General features: G+C 45.4%; 1 long non-coding RNA gene across 1 annotated transcript in view; it reads right to left on the bottom strand.

Annotated features, from left to right (window-relative positions):
- Window positions 1-1,912: 1,912 nt before the first annotated feature.
- Window positions 1,913-15,745, bottom strand: part of LOC146812136 (uncharacterized) — a 146,100-nt gene continuing 132,267 nt past the window's right edge. The window contains exon 4 of the long non-coding RNA XR_014965873.1: window positions 1,913-2,804. This is a non-coding gene — a long non-coding RNA (uncharacterized LOC146812136). The remainder of the gene's footprint in view (window positions 2,805-15,745) is intronic.

Genomic DNA, 15,745 nt, shown 5'->3' with positions numbered 1-15,745 from the left:
CTGTTTGTTTTACAGATAATTTATCAGTGTCAACCATCTCTGTTTCGACTACTTGACTTTGGTAGGATTGTAATTTCTTGTCAGAATTTCTACTAAACATATTTTTCGGGCATATTTTAGGAACCTTTTGTGGCAGTAAGTCTGCAATCAGCTCCATTAATTGGGTAATGTATTTTTGCACTAGTTTTATTTCAGTCATGACACGCCTTTCAATAGTATTAATTTTCCCGTATAATTGTTTTAAAAGAGTGTCGATACCTTGCATATAGGATGATGGCACCCCATGACCCACCCCATTCCCATCCTGTTTTGTACTTTTCTCTTTTTTTTGTTTAGTTTTCTGGAGACTAGTCTCCGCTGGTGCTATATGCGGTTTACACCATTTGGCAGGTGGTGAAGTCAAATCAGGTACATCTGATGCCGTTGAAATTTCCTGAGGAGTTGTTAATACACAGGGACACGGTTTAGTTGGAGGATCTAACTTAGGGATATTAGGGCTATTGTCCTTTGGACTAATACTCCTGCCGCTACAATTTCTCAAATCATGTTCTTCAATCTGGGATCCAAAACTGTTTTCACTATCATAGTCCTCTGTGGTTGTCTTAGCCTCCCTTTGGGCAACATTCAGGGACGTCTTAGTAGCTGCCAATTGCTCTTCTACTTGTACAATTTCACGGTTTATGATTCCCATGGCACTTTTCAGGTAATTTGTAATAGGTACAGTTTTACCAACGGGCTTCCCCCTACTTGTAGCTAGTTTTCTTTTCCCCATTTCTAAAAAGCACTTCAATCCAACAAATAAAAGGATGATATGCCTTCTTACCAATGTGCTTAACTTCAGATTTTAAAGGCCAAGAGATGTGGCCCAGCCCAGCCTCGTTCGGTCTCAGACGGGCGCAGACTGGGCCCGCCCTTGGCCCGGGCACGCAGGCGTGCGCGCGTCCCGCACTGCGGGAGACCTGGCCGCCATTTGAGCGCCTACGGGTGCTCTCCTCGACGTTGGTGGCATGCGCGCCGAGTAGGCTGCTGGGAGATTTAGTCTGGTCCCCCACACGGGACCGGGACCAGGAAAGAGACCGGCAATCCGATGTGGCGGGCTTGTGACACACTGGAACGAAATGTTCAAAGGCTCCCCATTAAGCATTTATTTATTTAAATTCCAACTTCCATATATGCTTAAAACTAACTTAACAATCAGTATCTGGCACCACAAAAAAGGACACTACCATATATGTCTCCAGCTGCGGATGTCAGTCTCGCACTTTCAGATGTTATGTGCTACCCACAGCACACACTGAAAGCGGCAGGAGTGTGCATAAAGGATATCAAGCAAACCAAACCGTTATCCGGTTATCTTTTTTTTTTTTTTTCCCACCCTATAAATGTCTATGTTGAAAGGAACATTTGCTGCAGCTAATACATTAAAGAATGGATTAGATCCAAGTCATAGGTTAAATGAAGAATTGAACAGATTTCCCCAACACAGATATCAGCAACATTGAGAACCAAGAGCATACCTGGAAAGTTAAGGCAAGGGCTTGACCGACTGAGTAATTGTACAGAGCAGAGCCCGGAAATCCAGGTTGATACTCAGGGAAAAAACTTTTTCCTGTGTCTCATGTTCTTTATGTGGTTAAAACTAACTTAACAATCAGTATCTGGCACCACAAAAAAGGACACTACCATATATGTCTCCAGCTGCGGATGTCAGTCTCGCACTTTCAGATGTTATGTGCTACCCACAGCACACACTGAAAGCGGCAGGAGTGTGCATAAAGGATATCAAGCAAACCAAACCGTTATCCGGTTATCTTTTTTTTTTTTTTACACAGAAGATTTTTGTTGCATTTTCAATTTGAATAGAAGGTTCTCAGTATTCAAAACTAAGAGATAAAGGCCTCCAAAACAAAAATATTTATAACAAAAAATGTAATATTTTATTGTCAGGTGTACTCAAATCTTTACATCGTTTGGATTTAAACATTTATAATATAAAAGCGTTTTAGTGAAAAAAGAAATCTCATTTTGGAGGTAGTTCAACTTGAAAAACCATATGTTAGCTTCCTTCATATCTTAGTAATTTAGCATCCAAATCCAGTTAAAAACGACATAGTTTGCTTTTCTGAAAAGCTTATACATTCAATGTGGATACTAAAATGGCCTTTGAGTCTTAGAAACTTCAAAGAATACACTACTTGCAATCTGATTCCTGGAGTGAGATAATTATCATAGCATATAGTAGACATTCTTTCAAAACAAACATACTCCAGTCCTCAAATCTCATGTGCAATCTTGCAAATCTACCATTACATAAAGTACAATACAGATGGTTACTCGAGTTCTTTCTGCCTCCACCTCTCCTTCAGATTAGTGTGAAACATTATGGAAAAACTGCATTCAAGGCTTCTCTTAAGAATATGAAATGTGCGGTAAGAATAATAAAGGATGGAACATATTATGGCGACAGATATGGCAGAACTTCAATTTTCTATGACATTTGCAGCGATCTTCTCATATTCCACTGAATAGTCCAGAAGCAGAATTTAGAAAACAAGAACTAAACAAATTGACTGCACCAGTTGATGGTATGATGGGGACTAATCGTGTGTCAGCTTTGTAGACACAGCTGTCTTTCCTCGGGACCTCACCATAGCTGTGCAAAGTTAAAGCGAATCTTGAGGAGAAATCGCATGTGGACCTGATTGGAATTGTACACTATATATTCATTGTAGTTCAATGTGTAACCATTGGGATTCACCACACCAGTCTCCTTGGCAGGGCCAAGAGGCACTGTTACACCGTTCCTGTAGGAAACACAAAGAAATGAGTTATTAAAAAATAAATGGGAAATGTTTCCTTACACTGCAAAGTGTAAAGAGATTTTACATTTGCAACTTGGTGTTAATACAGATAAAGGTTGGGTACTACAACACTTTGGACTACTCACAAGGCCTAGCACTGTGCAAACTGACAATGGCTGCAGAAATCCTCCATTTTCTTCACAGGCCTGAACCAGACTTTTGTAAAGCAGATTTTACATGCCTTAAAATTAATGTGCATGTCTTACAGCAATTCTGCAACGCTGCTTAAGAAAAGATCTACAATTCGACAGAGAAATGGCACAGCAAAATACACTTCACAGTAAGAGACACTCGTAACTACAGCCCCGGCAGTGTGGCCTACCAGAAGGTGGAGAATCAAAAACCTAAAAGGTAGCAAGGCAAAATGGGCCAGGAAAGCTCATGAAATTAGTTAATATAGTCTTATCATGGAAGTGAGGTGGCCTGGGCAAGACCAAGAGGAATTGAGCCACTAATACAAAGAAAATAATTCTTCTTTAGAGCCTAAATCTACCTGCTTGCTAACTAATGACCAAGTATGTGCTGGTTGGCAGCTGTTCAGATAAGAAACACTGAAGGCCCCGTGTTCACAATGTAATCTAATGATAATTATTCATGCTTATACACATGAGGAATGGGCAGTGCCATTCTTTAGATTTCATACTTGTAGCAAGTGGCACTGTTGGGTTTGGCCCTTAGCTGTTTATCAAGCATTCAGCAACTTGCCTTGCACTGTGGTATTGCTGCACTTTCTGGCTATTGCTTTAATGACCATTGCCAACCAATACCAAGACTGGGTTTGGGCTCAGATCAGTAAGGCCAAGCCTCCATTGAACCAAATAACAACAACAATACTAATACTGATGCTTTTTTTACTCGCATTTAATTACGAGGGAACAGATTGAAGAAAACAACATGAACCATAGACCTCTCTTTCCATCTGATTAATCAATGAATTTATTTTATTTATTTTACACAATCCATCGCCAATAGTTTTTAGTTATTCAAAAAAACCTGTACGCAACACTACTACTTAAATAGAATAATCTAACACTCTTTTCACACCCAAATCACTCTCATCATACATCTCCAAACATTCTCATTCACTAACCACATCATCCAATAAGCTCAATCATACATCCTCTCACATCTAAATTACATTGTTTACAATCGCTAAAATTTAATCAATACAAGCCATAGAAATATGCTAGACAAAGTATCCACTGAATCTAACAATTCAATTAGTTCACAATTCTTATGGCCCAACTAGTTTGCAGCGTTTTGTAAAACTGCATGAAAGTGACAATAAACTCACTTGAAAACATCATGGGTGTGATCTCGGCACGAGCAGAGATCACACCCATGATGTTTTCAAGTTTTTGAATGGGGTAATAATAACAAGGTGTTTCCGTTTTTTTAGGAATTGGAGTACTGGAGACATCATTAAATTAGAAAGAAAAGCCAGACAACTTACAATGTAAGCAAGATGTGAGTGTGTTGATTAAATGTCTGTTGATGATTTGACTATGAATTTGTATTGACTCTGGTCCAATTTTGATTGTTGTCTCCCGATATGGATTTGTTCCTTACTCTAGATCGGCTGATCTAGTTTTTGACTGAGGTAAGCCAAATCGTGAGCAGTGGCTTAGTATGCATAAAGAGGTTGTTGGGCATTCATTTTCACTGAAAAAGTTCTCTGTTTTTAGCTTACAGGTCCTGATGAGAACCCCGGGATTGGAGGGGGTTTGAAACGCGTAGACCTATTCTTTTTGGGCCATAAGAATTGTGAACTAATTGAATTGTTAGATTCAGTGGATACTTTGTCTAGCATATTTCTATGGCTTGAATTGATTAAATTTTAGCGATTGTAAACAATGTCATTTGGATGTGAGAGGATGTATGATTGAGCTTATTGGATGATGTGGTTAGTGAATGAGAATGTTTGGAGATGTATGATGAGAGTGATTTGGGTGTGAAAAGAGTGTTAGATTATTCTATTTAAGTAGTAGTGTTGCGTACAGGTTTTTTTGAATAACTAAAAACTATTGGTGATGGATTGTGTAAAATAAATAAAAGAAATTCATTGATTAATCAGACGGAAAGAGAGGTCTATGGTTCATGTTGTTTTCTTCAATATGTTCCCTCGTAATTAAATGCGAGTAAAAAAAGCAGCAGTATTGGTATCGTTGTTGTTATTTGGTTTAATGACCATTGCAACATGAAAACCAGGCATGCGCGGTGTAAACTGGTAACATGCATTTCTAGTGCCCGTTTTGGAATCTCCTGGCACAACACCAACTCCCACGACATTATCTTCTTGAGTATGGGTATCTGTGCCTGTCATGGAGACTTCACGTTCCTTTGTTGTCCTATTGGACCAGGCTAAGGCTGCACAGAATGTCCACGTGCTGTCTTGATCTATCCTGTTGATGGGGAACACGGCACAAGCTGTGCTCTGGCAAGACTGAAGACACTGTGGGGCAAGTAGTATGAGGCTGCTGGAGAGCTGGGTAGGTGCTTTCATCTGGAAACTGCACCAGAGATATGGAGTAGGCCACAATCAGCCATGCAAGGTCGCTACAGCAGTACAACATGCTGAGTGCTGCTAGAGTGGCAGTTCCACCAGGTGCTTTATAAAACATAATATATGTACAAATAAAGGTAAAAACTCATTACTCTAGATCCCTTCATAATTCACACTTTATCTAAAAAACTATGGTCTTTATCCCCTGAGTTGTCCGATATTTTCATTCCTTTTATCAAATCCCAACTAATAATGTACACAATGACTCAGCAATGTAATGACCAGGGATATCAGCTGTTTAAAAAAAAAAATTATTGTGTCAAGCTCTTAGACGTAATACTGTATGAAATGTGATGTACAACGCTTACCACTTTAGCCCAGCATACCTACAGTAAAAACTGTTTTGTGACAGAAACAGCACCAGTCACATTTATAAAATTAACTGTGTGAGGAAATGCTTTGCTTGTTCAGCTTAATTACACCCAAGAAATGCTGGCTGAAAACCAACCAATAAAGATGCTCTACTAGAGTGCTAAGCAAAGCAACAGCCATGTTGTGCATCCTGTGTACAGCACCAGTCAGAAGATTGCTCTGACTTAGGAGGTCGGTCTTTCCTGACTGTCCTGGACTTATTGCAGTGATGGAATGCAGCTAACCTGCAATGTGTCCAGGCTAACTCCAATGAATGGAAGCATCTGCGTAGGAGTCCGGTATGACTTTGGCTTGTTGATAGTGAACATCAACAATATCAGGATGTCTATCATCATCCGGAGGTGGTCTACGACTGAACCCAAAACCCAGTCATCAGGGAAGGGGAAGAATGTTATCCCCAACTTTAAGTGTGCCAACCTAGTCTGCCTTCTCACGGAACACCTGTGGCCCATCAAATGGTATGTCCAAGAGGAGGCCTGCACATCTCACGAAAATCCAGTGGAATGAATACACGTGTCCACAGTACAACATTAGTACCTCCTTCCCTCCTCAGGCAATAGGTAGTATTAGACCTACATGATTAACATATTTGGCCGTGTCCTGTCCATCATGAATTGCCTGGGCTAAAGAGACCACAAGGTCTTTCAGAACTGCTGGCAAGATCTTGCTAGCCATGTTCCAACTGCAATATGTATACTGACCCAGTGAGCGAACAGCTTTTACTGATCCCAATGCTAGACTGGTAGATGAAAAACATATGCTTGCCAAAAGCCTCAAGTTCCTTGGATTCTCTATCCTGAGGAGTGGTTAGGAATAAATTGGAATTTATTTTACTAGCTGAGACATGTACAACAAGGCTGTCTGGAATAGGATGTTTGGTGAGAAAATCTGTGGCTCCTGGCTACCCGCCCATTCAAGGATAGGCAAGGACAAGGCTTCAATCAAGTGGCTATCAAGGTTATCAGTGAGGGCATTGTCAAAAGGGAGCAAGGGTGGAGAAGCAGCTGGTCCAGTCTGATGTTCGTTTTGGTCTGAACTGAAGGCAACTGTAAATCCAGTGCCTCAGCTGCCCTCCGGACCACCACTGCAAATGAGACACTATCTTCCTTTGGTGGCTCAAGTGACAAGTCAACCACTCCCTCAGGAGGTGTGTCAAGTTCATGTAGAAGGCATCATCTGCATAGTGAGGAGGGAGAACGCCACCCCGATCTCCACCATCATAATCCATTATTCCGGGCTGACCCTTGTTCTGGCAGAGTAAGAGACACAAAGACCATGGAGCCTCTGCTGCAGTGTACGAGATGGCTGAGGCACTGTGTCAGAAGCATGGTGCATGACGACTGGTTGCACTTTTGTAGCAAAACGCTGGTCAAGATCAAGTCAAAGTTGGTTCAGTGAATGACATTGGTACCAGTACCCTATCTAATTCTAGTGCCATTGGTACCGGCGTACATGTGGAAGAGACTGGTGTGGGTCTTGGAGTTGGAATGGAAATCTTTACCTGTGCTAATACAGAGACTCTCACAGATTCAAAGGGGTCACACTGCATCAAGGTGGGATCTACTCGCGGTAACCAGCCTGAGGACCACAACGTGTGTCAGAGGGAGCTGGAAATGCACCAAACATTTTAAGCATGACCTCCTGAAAAACTTCAGTCTACTACAGTGTCATTGATGGCAGCAAAACCCGATATGCACTGAGATCAGTTGAGGAATCTGTTCTGTGCTTGGAGACCTCAACGGTGTATGACTAACTTAGTGACAACTCACACCTCCCCTTTAGTTTCAGAGTGGTGGGATGGGGTCGATCCCTGCTTCACTTTATGTTTCCGACTAACCGCAGCACTTGGAGCGCAAAGTTCACCACCTGCAGAAACTGCCTTAGGAATGGGACTGAGTGTGTGATGTCGAAAGGAAGCAGGACCTGTGCAAAGGTTGCCACTTCGTTCTTTCTGCAACATGCAGCTTCGCCAACCGGGCCTGGATCACTTTTAGGTGCAAGAGGACCAGTTTACCACACAACTTTGAGTCGGGCCCAAGCCAAGATACACACATCATGCGAGTCCAGCACCGACACCTGTTTCTGCAGTCACGGCATGATGGGAATCCTGTTATTTTGGGTGCGGAGATTGCTCCCTAGGACACTGGAATTCATTTTAGGAATCAGAGCTCCAGATCCATATGCACATATAAGGAATTTAATCTCGCCTTAAAAAATATCTATTAACACTCTGCTTGCAATGAGTAGTTCCTTCGCATACACAAAATGGCAGCTACAACGTGGATCTAACAAATCCAGTTACCAATTTAAGAGATGTATCACATGCACCATTTACATGACTGATTTGAACCATTACTGAAATATTCATAACACTATTCTGAACACTGTTCTTCCTAAGAACATGCCATCACATACAAATACAGAGGACACAATATTGGATTTCCGGCTCTCTACTCATTGTCAGCACAATCATAAGTCTTGCTCGAGTTGTTTGCTACTAAACCAGCCAGGCATTACTCACGCCACCATTTAAGAGTCACCGAAACACAGGAATACAGTCTTGGTAGATCGAAATAGTCACTAGAAACCTCCGATGCCACCTCCATCATCCTCGGCTGACCTGCAGGGACTGACTGATGTGTCTCACATTCAGTTCCAACAATAGACATCTCCTTGTTGGGAGTTGATATAATATGTTACCCTGAGTTGTCACTAAGAGTGCTTTACACCATACTCCTCTACACCTCCATACAAACAGACCTTGCTTCTGAACATATAAAGCTGTCTTCACAGGTGAAACAATCACATACACACAGAGTTTGCTAGTTTTTAATAATCCAACAGGCAACTTGTATAGTGTCTGCATGCTCCACCCTCACAATGACAGAGAAGAGATAACTCAAGCCAAGAAAGCTCTAAAGCACAACCTTCCAATCCAGACTCACCAATTAAGAGCAAAGCTGACAAACAGTACCATGGATATAAAGCTAAATAAAAAAAGCTGGCAGAGGTGCATGAACTCACAGTCATCTAAAACAAATGCAGACATGATGCAAACGGAGATCTTAGCTATTACAGCAGACATGAAACAAATAAAATCTCTGACGCACAGGACAGAGTCAGCCAATCATCTGTTAACCCCTCACATTCCAACATGCGGCAAGCATACTAGAATTTCAGAGGACGAGTAACCACATCAACTGGGTGGGGGCAACAATATCTATGCCTCTATTTTTAGCCCTCGGGCCACTGCCAAAGGTATCAATGTAAAATGTACCCAAATAGAGATGACCTAGCTACTAGAATAGGCATACAGATGGTTGGGAGGAGGTTATTGAGTCTGTTTTTGTTTTGCCCTATGTTGATCTGTTCAGTCAACTCAACACATCTGCACCATTATTCTGTTTTATTTCCTCTGCACCTTTCCCAACTTGGTTTGGAACTTATTGAACCATAGTTACCCTAAAATCTGAACTCACATTTTCACCTCACCTACATGGCACAAAACTCCAATGCCAAGATTGTTTCCAATCACTATGGAACCTCTGCAAGTTAATACTCACATCAACAGACCCCATTAACAATGTGCATGTCCAAGAGTAACCTGAATATCATCTCTCTTAATACAAAGGGCATGAATCACCCAATTAAAAGACTCATGTGTTACCTTGTTATTATCAGGAATCATTTCAATATCAGAGAACAGGCTATGGAGATTAAATTACAAAATCACATATTTCCCAGAAAATGATAATTAGATGCTCAACTGCAAATTACTTAAATGATAACTACTTTCCAGGGATCTACTTTTTACCCATATGGAAGGCTATTAAAGACACTACTGGAGGAGGTCTGACGAACATCAGTTCCAAAATAAACAAGAAAACTAACAAGCTCTTAACCCTTAAAAAAGAGATCAAAGCCCAGGAATCTCACTACTTAACACACACACAAGAAAGAAATAGGAGTGCAACTAAATTTTAAGTTCAAGGTTGGGAATCTGGGTCAATAAACAAAAAGGCATCAAACTCTGAAGCAAATGAAACAAGAAAACTGCTTGCTTTGTACTTGAAAATCAAACAACATAAACATGATATCCCTTTGATCAAGGACAACAATCCCCCCCCCCCCCCCCCCCAAATAGCCAACATCCTTAAGGAATTCTATAAGGAACTCTACTCAACTAACAGACATATTAGTATATATGATTGTTAACAGTATGTCGCTAATTTAGATCTCCCATCAATAATGGGTGACGAAAGGGCACCAATCAATACTCCAATCACGTTGGAAGTGATATCGGAGGTTATCAAAAAAGTAAAAGAAGGGAAATGAACTGGTCCGGATTGGTTTTCAGCACAATTTTACAAAACCTTCGGATCCTTGGTATCAATTCCATTCCTTCAACTTTTTGATCACTTTGCTACGACTGAGGCTGTTTCCCCCACCTGGCTGAAGCAATAGTCACAGTCATATGGAAGAGAGACCAGGATCTATTGTGCGCCAATCACTGCAGATCAATACAGTTAATAAATATTGATTGCTAAATTTATGCAAAGATCCTAGCCAACAAATTCGAAAAAATAATTCCACCTTTGATAAATCCATCTTAGGTAGGCTTATTGAAAAAATGCCTGTCCAGCGGTACTAGACTCCTCTGCCACATTACTGATCAGGCTAAATGCTTGTCCTCCCCAACGGTGGAAAGTTCACCTGAGACTGAGAGAGCATTCGATAAAATATACTGGCCTTTCCTCAAAGCGGTCCAGTTCAAATGAACAAGTTACTTACCTTCTGTAACGATGTATCTGGTAGAGACATAGTCTAGCCGCAGATTCCTTAACTTAGAATATCCCCAGGCGTAAGACTGGTCCAGAAAGTTTTGCGCAGCAGCACCTCTGCGGGCTGGCGGTGTGGTGTCTTACGCCTCCGCCCTGACGTCGTCCATGGACGTGACGTCAGCGGAGCCAAATATGCCCCGCCCCGGCACGCCTACATCAGTTTTCAGCAGAGCACTTTTCCATGTCAGGAAGCAAAGCCACCACCAAAAACTGTGAAAATATGGGAACAGAGTGCAGAAAAAGGTATGGTAAAAAAACATCACCATAGAAAGACAGTGTCAGGCACCGTATATTGTAAACTGAGGGAGGGAAAAGAACAGAGCACCACTCTGGGATGGACCCCCCTCAATCGTTCAGTCCAAAACCTCCCCCGGAGGCAGAAGAAGATGCAGAGCATAGGCAGGTTTGAACCCTTGGCCTGTGTGGGCCTGTGCCACCAGAGGCACAAGACTCACCATTGAGCCATAGCCGGCAGAAAGGCTGCAACCACAATATATGACAATGAAGGACAACCAGTCCAGAACCCAGGAGTATAGACAAAGTACCATAAAGCGTCACCCAAAAGGAGACGTCAGATCCGAATAATGGACCTGCCGAATGCAGCATTGTCAGAGACTGCAACCACTAGAGTGCAGGGGAGGCAAGAGACCACAAGCGGTTGAAGAAGATAGAAGGGAAGAATTCGACTCACATCAGACAACTTAGGGTAGGGGTTGTAAAGGACACATGGCACATGAGCAGACCTTCCAATCACAAGAATGGGCAGAGCAGAGCCACAAAACAGAATGTAGCTTCTTGAGACGGAATGAAGAGAAGACAACACCCTGCAGAGGAATAAAGCCGCCTAAAGGGAGGCGAAGGCAAGAAGCCCAACCTGAAAAGGTTGTCGCAGGACAGGGAGGACGGGCGGGCGTTAAGGAATCTGCGGCTAGACTATGTCTCTACCAGATACATCGTTACCGAAGGTAAGTAACTTGTTCATCTGTTAGAGACGTCTAACCGCAGATTCCTTAACTTAGAATAGATACCAAAGCCATACCCCTAGAGGAGGCAGGAATGCGACTGAACCCCACTAAGGTCCAGAGAGAACCTAGACGTCAATAACATGACCAAAAGAGCGTTGTCAACCAAAGGGCGAAACATAGTGGGGACAGAAGTGACAGCGCAGCCAACCACCAGACCCCTAAGCCCTGAAGAGAGCAGGGAATCAAGGAGAGGCTAGGGTACCACAGCCCATCCAGAATAACACGAAAACCCCCACATATAGAGGGGAAGAGAGAAGGAAAACACCAAGCCAGAATGCTTGTGCCTGATTGCCGAACTTCAAAAGAAGACCAAGAGGCATGAAGGATCCACAGTATCCAAGGTGTCGACAAGAAGCCAGAGCTAGTCCCAGCTAAATAACTAGAACAGCGTAAAACACTGTTAAACCTGCTCCCGTAAAGATACGAAAGCAGCAGGATACTGACCCCGGCCCAGCACGGGCCGACATGGAAGAAAAACACACCTAGTAAAGAAACTGGAGTGAAAAGATGGTTCAGCACCTCGCAGGAATTAGAACCTAACCTTATGGCGCGAAAGAACCGCAGGATGCGGCAGTCAACAAGCCAACCTAAAGGACTGGTTAAGTGGTATGGTGGAGAGAACGCGTAGCGCCCTCACATGTACCACAGAGGAAGAGTACTGCGGTGAAACTTGCCAGTCAGACATGTGGAGAGCATTGAAAGGATGCCCCTACACAGCCCGAAAGACGCTTATACGCAGCCAGGAGGAACACTAGGAAGCAAGACAGCAGGAACAGATGAGATGCGCCCAATAGCAAGAAGGCAACGGGCCGCACAAGCCATGAGGAAGAACATGGCGCAGAAACAACCTCAAGAAGATGCTGTAACCCGGCCAAACTGAGGCACATGGGTACGCTCAAGAGTACCTGCAGTTATACAGAAAGTGGAACTAGTCCAGGCTATAAGCAACGTCTGCCGCCAGTCCGGAAGAGAGAGAACAGTCCCCTCGCAGGACAATTTAGAAGAAAAGACGAGCCTAACAAGGGAGCACTTTGACCAACTCACAGGTCCTAGACGCTAGGAAGAGCGGGGTTCAAGGAGAACCGTCTCCACGAGTCCGCAACATTGAAGAATGCTAGTGGGATGTAGAAATCCCTGCGCGAAAGCAGCGGGGATGTGGAGAAAACTGTTGGGGAATAATCCAAAAGGCCATAACAACCAACAGAGAGGTCTACGATAACTCCCTACTTGGGAGAACAACCAAGAAGGGGCTGGCACCAAAAGACGGACCATAGGACGAAAGCAACACGCCAGGCCATGCAAGGTAGATACCACACAGCATAGACCTAGACCCGGAGTCCAAGCACTACAGACAACAGCGATGCGACCCCGCGGGACGCAGTAAAAGGAGGTATATGAGCTCCAGAGGGTTACCCATAATGAAAACTCCACAGGAGTGTACGAAGGCAAAGGCAGACACCTGCCACCAGCCAATACCCCACATAGGGCAAGGGACAACCCCTGGCAAGAAAGGGGGTCCTCTTGGCAAACAGACAGTCAGAGGACTTGAAAACAAAAACAACCCAGCCATACGGCTATACAGACAATACAGAGGCACCAACCTGCCTCTGATGAAAACTGGTCTGTAAAGGAAGACCGCAACGAAGAAGAAAAGTCAGTCAGTGGTACGGAAGAATTACGGTAGCCCTGACAGAAGCCTGGAGATCGCCGAGTCAGCGTGGGACCCAAAAAGGTCTATTCCATTAAACGGCATGTCTTGGAGGCTCTCCCGAATATTATCAGGGAAGCGACTGTCACGCATCCAGGCATGATGGCGCAAAGCCACCGACCGTGCAAGAGCACGGCCCACAGAGTCTGTGGTATCCAGGGATGAGTGAGTAGTATCTTGGTTATTATTCTGTTCTTGTCATCTACTGCTCCACCAGTGGAATCCTCTAGAGAATGATGTAACATAGAATGTTAGTGTATGAAATGCACAGTTGGAGACAACTGGCCTGGACCTGAATACTACAGAGTGTATTGTAAAATGAGCCATTTCCTTGCAGTGAAGGACAAGACGGAGTAACTCAGGGCGCAATTCCTCCGGAAGGGAGGGAAGAAGGTTAGCCACGGAGTCCCAGAGTGCAGAGGACGCACGTGCAAACACGCATGTAATGTTTAAAGCGCGGACGGCCGCGCTAGAAGAAGCAAAAAGCTGTCTTCCACATGCATCCAGCCACCTGGATTCCCGGGTGGGAGGAAACAAGGGCAAAGTGGAAGAGTCCTGCAACCCAAAAGCCACCTGAATTACTAGACCCTGAGCGGTAGGATGGAGGGACAGGCAAGGTGGATCTCCCGGGACGGTGCCTACCAGCAATGGCCCGATCAACCGGTGCTCCGGAAGAGGGCCGTGTCCATGCGCCATGCAGGGCTTCTAATAAAGCACCCCAAGGGGTAGCAAGGGCTCCAAGGTAATGGGCTTGGGATGGAGCAGAACCATTAAGGGATCGGGGATGAGGGGTACCACAGGAGGCTGAAAGCCGAGGATAGCAGCTGCCTGGTTGATAGTCCGCGCATAGGCGGCCCCTAGCTCAGTAGTCACCCTAGGAGGGGACAAGAGGTCATCTGTAGGAGACGGTTGGAGGCTTATTCTCCCAGTTGCCATAAAGAGTGGGGCTGGGGAACGACCCGAAGGCCATGCCACACTAGGGACCTGCACCAGTGGCCCCCAACCAGGGAAAGCAGCAGCAGCCTCCGAAAAGGCCATAGCGGATACCAGAGACGGCCCACCTGGCTGAGGGGACAGAAACGAGGAATCCAGAGGGAGGTCAACCCCAGGCATTGATGCCAGTGTCGATGAACGGATGGACACTGGTGGCAATGGATGCGTCGACAGCAGCGTCAGCGGGCGCCGTGTCAGAGTCGACTGGACATCAACAGCCTCCACGAGGGACGCTACCTCGACCGACGTCGGATGATGCGTAGCCCCAGACGTGGGATCAGGCTGAGAGCTGGGTGTGGGTTCGGACGTCCAGCCCGTCATTGGGTCCGACATGGTGCTCGGCTCTGAGCCGACGCCGCTTCCGCCGTCCATGCAGGAAGCCGCCCAGGGCTATGCGTTGACTGGCAGAGTGAGCCTGGCATCGGGCCCGGCATCGCCCCCGCCGTCCGTGCAGGAAGCCACCCAGGGCTATGTGCTGACTGGCGGAGTGTGCGACAAGGACGGTCTGGGCCACGGCCCAACGTGGTCGCCTCGGCTCCGGAGTCAGAGGCGGTGCACACAACCCTGGTCGGGGAAGGTTCTGCCGACGAGGGCCCGGCCTGAGTACCCTCCGCCTCTGTGGGGCCCGAAGGTGCGCCAGGGAGAGGGGGGACTCCAAGTATGCCTGAAGAGCCCAGGAGTAGGCCTCCATTTGGGCGTGCATCGCTCCAACTCCTGGAAAAGGAGGGTATGGAGGAGGTGACCTCTGGGCGCCCGTAGCTGACCCCTTATGAGAGGAATGGGCGCCAGCGGCAAACCTATGAGAGGTGGACCTCAGTGGACGCGTGTGGCTCCGCTTACCTTTTTTAGGGCGCCGGGAGCGGCCTCGGGAACGAGCTACCTCTGGAGAGGGAGAGCAGAGACGAGAAGAAGCTGGGCCGGACAGCCGTGCGGCCAACAACTTCATACGGCGTTCCCGTAGGGACTTCGGCTTCATCTGTTGACAGTCGCCGCATTGTTTGGAATCGTGGTGCACCCCAAGGCACCACATGCAAATAAGTTGCGGGTCAGTGCCAGACATCTGATGCGCACAGGCCTTACAGGCTTTGAACCCGGAGGGCATTGCACACTGTTCCGGTACGACACCAACAGTGCCAAGAAGGTCCAAAACAAGGCCAGGAACTGCTGGTTTCCAGGGTCCACATCGTGACGCGGAAAAGAAGAAAACTGATTTCTGCGTGCCGGGGCAGGGCATATATGGCTCCGCTGACGTCGCCCCCCACCACGCAGAGGTGCTGCTGCGCAAAATTTTCCAGACCAGTCTGATGCCTGTGGATATTCCAAGTTATGGAATCTGTGGCTAGACGTCTCAATCAGATGTGGTGAGATTTGATTAAAATGGT

This window comes from Triturus cristatus, chromosome 7 (assembly GCF_964204655.1).
Source record: "Triturus cristatus chromosome 7, aTriCri1.1, whole genome shotgun sequence".
NCBI lineage: Eukaryota > Metazoa > Chordata > Amphibia > Caudata > Salamandridae > Triturus > Triturus cristatus.
The sequence above is the reverse complement of the archived record's forward strand: the minus strand, read 5'-3'. Positions and strand labels throughout refer to the sequence as shown.